General features: G+C 35.9%; 1 long non-coding RNA gene across 1 annotated transcript in view; it reads right to left on the reverse strand.

Moving 5' to 3' along the window:
* LOC136842127 (uncharacterized) overlaps positions 1-11735 on the reverse strand; it is a 100772-nt gene extending 89037 nt beyond the window's left edge. The window contains exon 1 of the long non-coding RNA XR_010854184.1: positions 11655-11735. This is a non-coding gene — a long non-coding RNA (uncharacterized lncRNA). The remainder of the gene's footprint in view (positions 1-11654) is intronic.
* Positions 11736-12226: the final 491 nt, after the last annotated feature.

The raw sequence follows: 12226 nt of genomic DNA on the forward strand, positions 1-12226 counted from the left end.
AATATGGCGGGAAGACATTTCAGTATTAATTAGTCTTTGTTTTATTTTTAACTCTTGATTCTAGAAAACCACACACTGCTGGCAGGCACCTGCTGCAAATAGTGTGTAGTTTTCTAGCATCAGGTTTAATATAACTCAGTTTTCTGGGAGTTTTATCTTGGCCGCGACTAAAATGTGGAATAGTTTGTCTAGTCTAGTTGTGGAATCTTCTGATCTCCAGATATTTAAGCGAGGAGCAAATTCATTCCTGCTCTCTGCTGCTGCTGACTTCTGGATTTCAAGTGTGTCAATTTTATATTCTATTTCCCTTTGGAGCCCTCTTGGGTTTATAGTCTGTTGACTCTGTCCATAAGGGTTTTCAGCTGAAGATTTAAAGAAGGAAAGAGAGAAAGACTTTAACTCAAAAACAGAAATATAGTCGACACTACACAGATCGTGAAAATGGCGTCTTTTTTTATTATTTATTTATAATGTCGTGGCAGGAAAGAGAAGAGTTTGGAAAAGCTATAGCATAAGTATTTATAGGATTTTTAAAATTTTTTATAGGATTTTATAGGATTTTTAATAGAATGTTATAGGATTTTATAGGATTTTTATAATATATATAGTTGCACAAGAAGGAAGATTAATGCCACTATAACTTGAATTTGGATGGCTGAATGGAAAGGATTCAAATTTGATTGCTATCAGAACGTGTTTATGCTACCGACTAAGTGACAGGAGAATTCGTCAATATGAGATCAAATCTCTCTCTCTCTCTCTCTCTCTCTCTCTCTCTCTCTCTCTCTCTCTCTCTCTCTCTCTCTCTCTCTCTCTTCTTCCTGCACAAGTCAAGTACGCTGCAATGCTCCTGGCAAAAGAAAAATTCAAGACTGCAGTATCAAGTGTTGTGCAGTGATGAAATAAAAGATAAAATAAAAACTAAAAAACATCTCTCTCTCTCTCTCTCTCTCTCTCTCTATTTACCAGCAAATGACAAGATAACATGAAACAAAATCTTGAATATCTCTTATGATTATAACATGTAAAGATAATATTGTCTGTAAGATGGCTGAAAATTCTCTCTCTCGTATCTCTCTCTCTCTCTCTCTCCTCTCTCTATAAACATATAGGGCTCCTCCTATACAAAGTATATAATACCTGGCATAAAAGAAAATCCCAAGACTGCTGAGTGTGTTTGCTCCATGATGAAATACAAAGATAAAAAAAATATACTTAGAAAACATGGAGTACTGAACTATATCTCTATCTCTCTCTCTATCTCTCTCTCTCTCTCTCCGTTTACCATATATATAGAAGATGATAGTATGGTTGAATATAATTAAATCTTAATATATATATTATGATATATAACATGTAAACATGCTATATATATATATATATAATATATGGCTATATATAGATATATATATATATATATATATATATATATTATATATATATATATATATATATATATATATATATATATATATATATATATATATATATATATATATATATATATATATATATATATATATATATATATATATATATATATATATATATATATATATATATATATATATATATATATATATATATATATATATATATAATATATATATATATATAATATAGATATAATGAAAGGTCATATGACCACAATCCCTCTTAACTTCTCGAATTCTTCACACCTTCTGGATACGTTTGTCGCTACAAAGCCTTAGATCCAAATGAAAGAAAATGAAGTAATTCCAGTATCCATAGTGAGATTCGAACCTGGATCCAGTGTACCAGAACGTATCATGGAGAGTAATATTCAAGAATATGCAAGGCCATTATGCTAAGGATATGGATTTATATATTGGTTTAAGAAAAACCATTATTTGATCTCTGGTGGCGTAAGTCAGCCCAACTCACTGCCAGTCCCAAGCCCGGATAAACAGGGAGGGCTGGAGGCAGGAAGAGCCAAAACCAATAACGAAATTACTTTAAGATGGAAACAGCGACCCCGACTATGGATTAAACTAAGAAGAAATCGAGCCTCCAAAACTGAACTAAAACGCAGTAAAAAATATCAGATACAAATAAATACAAGTGATTAGATCTGTAACTGTTACTTTAGTCCCTAACGGCAATATTTTACACGTTGTCTTTTTGTAACTCAAGTTCCTAAAGGTGGTGATATTTTATCTTATGTTCTTTCTGTTGCTCAAGTTCCTGAAACGAAATTTCTTGCTTTCACTGAATCGTGAATATCGTTTCTATGCCTGATTTAAATATAGGAGTATTGATTAAATAGCAAGATTTAAGGCTACTGCTGTATTCATTTCTAAAATATTAGCTCATATTTGATGCGCAGATATCAAGGACTAACCTGCCATTTTTATATTTTTTTCTCTTTAATCAACGCTCGTACATCAGGCAGTATTGACCAAAACATGACTAGCAGTCATCATTTTTCCGAGATTAATCAGCTGCAATTATTAGATTTATTACGTGGCCGCTCGCGGAACCGTTTGTGGGAATAATGTTTGTGTCACCTTTTGTAGGAATAATGTTTGTGTAACCGTGTGTAGGAATAATGTTTGTGTCACCGTTTGTAGGAATAATGTTTGTGTAACCGTGTGTAGGAATAATGTTTGTGTCACCGTGTGTAGGGATAATGTTTGTGTCACCGTATGTAGAAATAATGTTTGTGTCACCGTCTGTGGGAATAATGTTTGTGTAACCATTTGTAGGAATAATGTTTGTGTAATCATTTGTAGGAGTAATGTTTGTATCACCGTGTGTAGGGATAATGTTTGTAGCCAACACAGCTGAAGGATTATGGCGATCGCTTTCTATTTAAACACGAGTTCTGTTCAGTCAACAAAGGATTTAAATGCTTTTTTGGCTGAGTAATAAGTATAATGGATAATATGCATCTTCTGTGGGGTCATAAAATTGAAGGCGAACAGATCTTAGGGAAGTTTCTGATATATCAGCTTGGATGAATAAAGACACAATAGTTTTACACCTATGTGTAGGAAAGAAAAAATTATAATCATACATCATAATATTTTCCTGGCAAACGATTCCATACATTCTAATACTTGTAATTTCATTTCATAAAGTTCATCACTGAGGTTAATTTATTCATTTTAATGTTGATTTTTAATTTTCTGTAAAAGAAAACTAGTGTGCCGGCTTTGTCTGTCCGTCTGCACTTTTTTCTATCCGCATTTTTCTGTCCGCCCTCAGATCTTCAAAACTACTAAGGCTAGAGGGCTGCAAATTGGTATGCTCATCCACCCTCCAGTTATTAAACATACCAAATTGCAGCCCTCTAGCCTCCGTAGTTTTTATTCTATTTATTTTATTAAGGTTAAAGTTAGCCATAATCGTGCTTCTGGCAACGATATAGGACAGGCCACCGCGGCCGGCTGAGAGTTTCATGGGCCGCGGCTCATACAGCATTATACCGAGACCAGCGAAAGATTGATCTATTTTCAGTGGCCTTGATTATACGCTGTACAGAAAGCTCGATTGCGCCGAAGAAACTTTGTGGCATTTTTTACTTGTTTGATGTTGAATTCAGAAAGTTGGGACGATTTCAAGAAATTTTAATTATCTCTGCTGTAGTAACTGTCTTTAATTACTGCTGTATCTGCAAATAGACTCTGTAACTTGAGAACATGAAAAATAAAGAAAAGAGATATATGAATTGCAAGAAACATTCCTGCAGTCATAATTAAGTGACCGACGAAAATTGAAGATAACTTAATTTTAATTATAAAAAAATCCCCTTTTAATATCTTTCTCCCCAATAAAGTGAGGCTTTGGGCTACAATTACTCACTACTACTTTCCCTTAAAAGACATCATTATTACAGCTAGTCAAGTTTCTTACGAACACGTTTGCATAATAAGCGAGGGACTCGTCGCCCCCCACCAGAAAATCCGTAGGCTTTATATAAGTTTTCCCATAGAAATGAGGAACGGGCCTTATCTCATTTCATGGGCAGAAGTGCCCTCCTGTGCCCAAAGTTTTCACATCGTCCGCTATATTCATTATCTCTTCTCTAGACGCGAAGGCTTACGGAGGGCGGACAGGACCTTATCCCAAATCTGGAATTTCCCGGGAGCGAAGAAATGAAATGAGAGCATTTGCGCAGCCTTGTGTTATGTCTGTACATAAATATACACTTTTTATGTACATAAATGTGCGTATAGTTGTGTGCATATTGATCATCAGGTATTCTAGAGTATATTTGATCGCTTACGTATGCTATATGTAAAAAAAAAAAGGAATTTTCTTCACGTACAGATATTTTCTAGTTTAAGGCAAAAATTTGCTGTTACATCTCTCAAGTTTTCTCATTGGGCTCTCTCTCTCTCTCTCTCTCTCTCTCTCTCTCTCTCTCTCTCTCTCTCTCTCTCTCTCTCTCTCTCTCTCTCTCTCTTTATGTCCTCATTCTGTCATCTTAATAACAGCTACTGCTTATCACAAATAGAAAGAGAGAGAGGCTAAAGGTTATTATCTCAAGATATTCCAAATGCCGTAACTTCAGTACCAGAATGAGAGAGAGAGAAAGAGAAACATTATCTCATTATTTTTTAAAAAAGCGTAGTTTCAATACCAGAATGAGTAATTAGAGAGAGAGAGAGAGAGAGAGAGAGAGAGAGAGAGAGAGAGAGAGAGAGAGAGAGAGAGAGCAATAAGAAAACTTGAGAGATGTAAGTAGAAATTTTTGTATTAAACTTGAGAGAAGAAAAAACCCTTTTTTTCCTATATGGCATACATTAGCGATCAAACTGCTCTATTATATGTTTGTGTGTGTATGTGTATATGTGAGAGAGAGAGAGAGAGAGAGAGAGAGAGAGAGAGAGAGAGAGAGAGAGAATATTTTCCGTGAGTCATTTCAGCTCACCCATACATTGGCGCTAGTCCATAAAGATCCGTTTAACCAAGCGTGCGTGACAAGGGGGAAAGCATTCAAGCACTTTCATGACACTTTTAAGAAACAACCTTAAATTTCCAAACAAAAAAAAAAAAAAAAGAAAAACAATTTTCTCAGAACAGCAGTCATTCACCAGAAAAACAACCGAAGTTTGTCCCGCTAAAACCCTGTCTAATAAAAACTCCGAGTGCACTTTGGTCACAAACATAATTTCACCTCAGAATTTCACCTTTTCTCAGTGACGCCCCTCACCCCACCCCCCCCGCCTCTCCCTGCTACTTCTCTCCCTTCATTATCATTCAAAAGACTGTAAAAACCTTTTCACTTTACGGAAACGGTCCTTTAGCATGTATTCACGTCCTATTTACCCTTCCTTAATTCCTCCTAAATCCTTTTTCAAGTTTGTTAATGGCCACTTCTACCCTCCCCTTCCTCTTCCCATTACTCCTAAAAGACTTTTTCTTTATTGCCCTTCGTTATTTCCCTGACGTCTTCATAAATTAGCAACGGAGGTCATGGAAGGGTAGATAAGCGCTCATTTGCATCCCATTTCGTTTGCATTTCTTCTTCTTCTTCTTTCGACTTTATGAATCCTACTGTATAGCAGGGTTGGCCGCTCAAGTCAGCTTTCTCCATCTATTTCTAATTCCTTGCATCTTCCTCCCCAGTCCCTCCTGACCCATATCCCTCCTCACCACATCCATCCATCTGATCCGCTGACGCCCCACACTCCTCCTGCTCCCCCTCCCCATCACTGGCATGTTCTTGGCTCTCTTGATTGGCTCCACCTCCTCTCTTCTCATTACATGGCCATAGTGTCTCAGACGAGCTTCCCTCCCTAGCCTTCTCCTTCCTTGACATTACATATACCACACTTTCTTCGTTTGCATTTCTCGTTTGTCTGCCCTCTATCCGAATTCTCCCGCACTTTACCCATTCTAAATGACAGGGCTGGGAAGGACTGTAAACAACTTTTTTCAGTAAATTCTAAATAGATAGGTAGATATGATATAGGATTTAGGCCAAAGGCCAAGCTCTGGGACCTATGAGGTCATTCAGTGCTGAAAGGACAACTGACAGTGGAAAGGTTTGAAAGGTGTAACAGAAGGAAAACCTTTAGCAGTTGCACTGTGATTCAATTGTCAGGAGAGGGTGGAAAGGAAGATGGAAAGAAAAGAATATGAACGGAGGTACAGTAAAAGGAACGAAAGGAGTTGCAGCTAGGGCCCGAAGGGACGCTGCAAAGACCCTTAAGGAATGCCTACAGTGTACCGCATGAGGTGCACTGACGGCACTACCCCCCTACGGGGTAAATTCTAAATAAATGTCTATGTAGTGATTCAGTTTCAGCAGAATGCGGTTCTTAGGTTGGAGTATAATAATCATTTTAAAACATTACTTATTAATATCATATTTATTTAAGTTAGAAATATGTGATTACCAGACAAAATGAAAAGAAAACCTTCTTAAACGGCAATGGATTAATAATGAAATCAGAAGAATATTCAACGTTAAAGAATATGAACTATTTCTCAAGTAAATGGGTAAATAACTTATGTAAATACTGTAATATGTTCTTATCATGGAATCGCACCTTCTAGGTATTTATCAGTCTAGAAATCTCTTAATCTGAATCCCAAATCAGTAGACAGTGGAATAAGAAAAGAATTATTTATTCCCTGGAAGCAGTTTTGATTCGAAAGTGTTAATTAAGGCCATTCAATATTACATATTTCATTCATGATGACTCTGGAGCCTCACTCAAGTAGTTATGGAATGTTTCCACGAAGCAGTATTCATAACCTCTCTCTCTCTCTCTCTCTCTCTCTCTCTCTCTCTCTCTCTCTCTCTCTCTCTCTCTCTCTCTCTTCGTTGTTTTCTATCTGTCTATCTGTCTATGGAAGATCAAGATGAATAATTTTCATTTAGATTCATTGCTATCTATCCATCTACCTATCTATCTGTCTCTCTTCTATCTATCTATCTATCTGTCTGTCTTCTATCTATCTATTAATCCATCCATCTATCTATCTAAGAGCAAGAGAAATTACCTTCCTCCCTCCTCATCGCGAGGCCAATAGAGGCGTCGCTTCGGGGACGACACAGCCATCATCATCATCGTCATTACCTGGCTGCTGCGGCAAGTGAGGAGTAAATGCTATTCCCCGTCACGAACCGGAATGCAAATTTGATGATCCCAGGCAATGGGGCAAATGGCCACTACCCTCGAAATCAGTCTTCCTTCAGTTTAGATCTGAGAATATTCATGCGTCAGTTATCAGCAGATAAAGTAACCCAGTTGTCGCATTGTTGAGTATATGAGGTGTGATTCAATGATTTGAAATGCGTATGAAATTGACATTTCCTGTTGTAATATGCGAAGGAAATTTGATGTTCATTGTGGTATAGTTTTCATGTTGATGTATTGAATAAAACGTGGGATAATGGAATTCTGAAAGAGTATAAGAAAGGGAAAATAGATGTCTAGCACGAGATGGTCAAAAGGATGAAACTCTTCTGACAAAATGCGTCAATATTGTGACGTAGGGGTCATTGTCATATATACATTTCCCGCCCAGGTTAACTAAAATGACATATATATTACCTCATAGGGACAGAATAGGAATAGGAATTTGAATATAAAATTTAGGACAAAGGCCAGATAGTGGGACCTACGAGGTCATTCAGCGAGAAAGGGAAATTGAGAGTAAAAAGCTTTAAAAGGTGTAACAGGAGGAAAACCTCTTAGTTGCACTATGAAACAATTGTTAGGAGAGGGTGGAAAGTAAGATGGAAGAAAGATAGTATGAAAAGAGGTACAGTAAAAGGATGAAACGGGTTGCAGCTAAGGACCTGCAAAGGGAGTTAGTTGCAAAGAATCTATAAGTAATGATAGAGTTAGATATATATATATATATATATATATATATATATATATATATATATATATATATATATATATATATATATATATATATATATATATATATATATATATATATATATGGTGCAAAACCACGACAGAATCTCACATTAACCCCAAAATTATAGACATGCGCAGTCTAGTTCCTCGTCATTGCCGGGAGGAAAGTTGTTGCTGTGCTTCGAATTAGACTTGTAAGACTGCCTGCCTAATTATCGAGCTGCAGTTGGGAAACTCTGACGCAGAGACATTCAACAAAGGCGGATCAGGCTCGGGACTTCTGCTGTCATTTGAGGCATCTGAACTAATTCGCCTCGCCTGCTTTCCTGCCCCAAGTTTCAACAATGAAGTTGAGTTCCTCGGAGCGGAAGACTAAGCTACACGGATTCCAAATAACTAAAATTTAAGAAATAAACTGAATATGTTTATTATTTTGATTTACGGCTACTGAATTCATTGGAGAGAAAAGCTAGGCCATGCGGATCGGATGCCAAATAATTAAAAAGTAACTTGAATATATTTAATGTTTTGATGTCACGGGTGCTGAATTCAATGGAGCGGAAAACTAGGACACACGGATGCCAAATAGCTAAAGATAACTTGAATATATTTGTTATTTGATGTTACGGATACTTAATTCAATGGAGCGGAAAACTAAGCCAAGCGGATGCCAAATAACTAAAAATAAAAATAAAATAACTTAAATATTATTATTTCTTTGATGTTACGTATATCAGTTAGTCTGAAATGATCATTAGAAATACCGAAAGCTATCGGGAATATTTGAGATGTCAAATCCGAGAAGCAAGTTTTATGATGAAAATAATTGAAAATAACTTGCATATAATTTTCATTTTGATGTTACGGGTATTAATTAGTCAGAAATTATCGTCATGATACCGAAAATCGAAAACTATAAAGAATATTTCAAAAGTAAAATCTGAGAAGCAACTTTTCTATTGGAAATGGTTATGCATTCATATTCATCATTTGTACAACTATAAAATATATCATTGTATAATATAATACTATTTATTGAATTTTAGCATACAGTGCGTTAGATCTTCAAATGACTATGGTGCCCGATGAAGTAGAATGGAAGTATAATAATTATATTTATACATACATACATACATACATACATACATACATACATACACACACATATATACATATATTTATATATACATATATATATATATATATATATATATATATATATATATATATATATATATATATATATATATGTGTGTGTGTGTGTGTGTGTGTGTGTGTGTGTGTGTGTGTGTGTGTGAAGCAGACGAAACTCATAAATCACCGCTGCGCACGAATAGGGGAATTTGCAATATTATTCAGAAATAACAAAAAAATTAGATAATCCTTGACAATTACATTACCAAGAGGAACTGAATTTCTATTATAATTTTTCGTAGAGCTGCAAATCTACATAATTGATGACATTTCCTAAAAAAATAAATAGAAATGCTTTATCCCAAAGAAAAATATGACTAATAAATTTAGCAGAAATCATTTAAATGAAAATCCTTCTCTAAATCCTAGCTTACCCATTAATCCAAGATATACATTTCAGTCCGGATTAGTATAAAGGGATTACGGATATTTGCGTTCCAGTGTTTCCAGGAGTACAAATAAAGCAAGCTCGCCAATCAAATTCCAATTAAGGCCATAGTTTAGAGACTAATGTTAATTGGTTCAGATGTATAATTGCCTGCAATGAAATACAAAGGGGCGGAGAGGGAACGGGAAATTAGGAATGATGATACTACTGTGCCATTGGAAGGCATCGGGAGAAAGAAGAAGAGATTATTCTGCCTCTCCCAGTTTTAATGAGGAAAGGGAAACGGTGTTTTTATTTTTATTGGACTGGGGGTTTCCAAACGTCAGGTGCTTTTATGTGATCCCTCTCTCTCTCTCTCTCTCTCTCTCTCTCTCTCTCTCTCTCTCTCTCTCTCTCCACATGTCTGTCTGTCTGTCTGTCCGTCTCTCTCTTTCTCTTTCTCTTTTTCTGTCTCTGTTTTTCTCTGTCTCTCTCTCTGTCTGTCAATCTCTCTCTCTCTCTCTCTGTATCTCTCTCTCTCTCTCTCTCTCTCTCTCTCTCTCTCTCTCTCTCTCTCTCTCTCTCTCTCCATCTCTCATCTCTGTCTCTCTCTCTCTCTCTCTCTCTCTCTCTCTCTCTCTCTCTGTCTCTCTCTCTCTCTCTCTCTCTCTCTCTCTCTCTCTCTCTCTCCCTCTCTCTCTCTCTCTGTGATTAGAACAAGGGGATGTTATTGTTCTCTTCATGACTCTTTAATTTTTTCGAGGTGTGAGGGAGGCAGGGTATACAAAGGGAACTGGTCCAGGAGTACCTCGTCATTTGCTACTCTATTTTCGGATCTAACTCAAATAAAAGTTACGCCCCCGAATAGGGAAACATTAGTCTTCTAAACCGTGAATCATCAAGAATTGAGGTAACAGTTCCTGTATTCTGTGTTCCATGTTCGGCTTTGTAATTGGGAAAATTTTTTATTTAACATGTAACCTTAACAATAAAAACCTAGTAACTTTTATTACATTTTTAACAGAGAATTATTTACACAAATGTTCACTTTTCTAACTAACATATATTACACACACACACACACACATATATTCAGTTCATATATATACATATATATATATATATATATATATATATATATATATATATATATATATATATATATATATATATATATATATATATATATATATATATATATATATATATATATATATATATATATATATTATATATATATATATATATATATATATATATATATATATATATATATATATATATATATATATATATATATATATATATATATAACCATTTATAACCTTTTAATGAATTTAGAGGACTAGCACTGAAGTTCTCACATATAATTCTTGTTTATGAGAAAACTGTACCCAGATTCATCATCAAATAAAACCTTCCTCTGCATTTTGAGAAGGTCTGTGGTGCTTTAACGTCCTTCAGTTCAATATGACAATCGATGCATTATCCCAGAATGAGTATTTATTCAAAGAATGAGACATTTCATAAAACTGAGAGAGAGAGAGAGAGAGAGAGAGAGAGAGAGAGAGAGAGAGAGAGGGAAGCCTCGTTTCAATTTAAAAGACCACAAGATACGTTCATTAAACTTTTCCTTTTCAGTTTTCTTTTATTCCCGCGAAAGGAAGCCGCCGGGGGGGAAACTGACGGGTGGAAGGGCCGCGTCCCGCTGAGATCGTCCGCTCTCTCCCGTAGCAGGTGTTCCTCTCCTGCCTCGAAAATGCAGCAAGAAATGAACAGTGCAAAAAGAACATCAAAGTTTTGAAGGCTTCATAAATTCTTCAGAGGGTTTTTAACTTTCTTTTTTTTCTGGGGTGGTTGGAGAGATTGGAAAGCGGGGGGGGGTGTTGGTGGGTTGGGGGACTGAGGTAAGAGGGGCCTTTATTTTTATTTCGAATTTGATTTGTTCAATAAACGAAAATAAATCTAAAAATCCTATTTCACCTACAATAATGTATCATATCCACGACCTATAATGGAAAGTATATGTTTCATAAAAAAAAAAAAATACTTCTAAGCAAGAGCATCTGGTGACCGCAAACGTCCGCCAAGGATGAGCAACTGAAACCCCGAAATGTCTTTTCTCGATAAAAATGATATTCCCGTCATATTCAAAATGTCCGGTAACATTTTTAGCAAAACTCAGTCACGTGACTTTGCATGATCCTGCTAACATACAGAACTAAAGAAATGAACAAACTTACCCTTTGGACCTGTGACCTCTTAGTGCGACCTTGACCTTGATCTTCATCTTACTCTACAGACCGCATTCAAGAGTGGAGTACCTGCAACAAATATGAAATCCATTACAGACAGTTAAAAGATTAGGACTAAGGTTATATTCCTATTTGACCTTTGAAGTTTCGATTATAACTTTGACCTTGACCTAACTCTGCATGTCAGTTTTGAAAAGAAAGTTTGTTCCATTTATCTCAAAATTTATAGCCAAGGTTAAATTATTATTAAAACTACGACCTCTGACTCTTATTTTTATTTTAGATTTGGCCTCACTTAGAATAAGTACAGTGGAAACAGCATCAGATGCAAAGGTTCTGTTCCATATAATACAAATTTCTGGCCTTCACAAATCTGGAAAAGCAGTAAACATCTATTCCCTGTAGAGGGGTAGTGCCGTCAGTTCACCTCATGCGGTGCACTGTAGGCATTACTTAAGGGTCTTTGCAGCGTCCCTTCTGCCCCTAGCTGCAACCCCTTTCGTTCCTTTTACTGTACCTCCTTTCATATTCTCTTTCTTCCATCTTACTTTCCACCCTCT

The sequence above is a fragment of the Macrobrachium rosenbergii genome, chromosome 9, assembly GCF_040412425.1.
Source record: "Macrobrachium rosenbergii isolate ZJJX-2024 chromosome 9, ASM4041242v1, whole genome shotgun sequence".
In the NCBI taxonomy this organism is placed as follows: Eukaryota; Metazoa; Arthropoda; class Malacostraca; order Decapoda; family Palaemonidae; genus Macrobrachium; species Macrobrachium rosenbergii.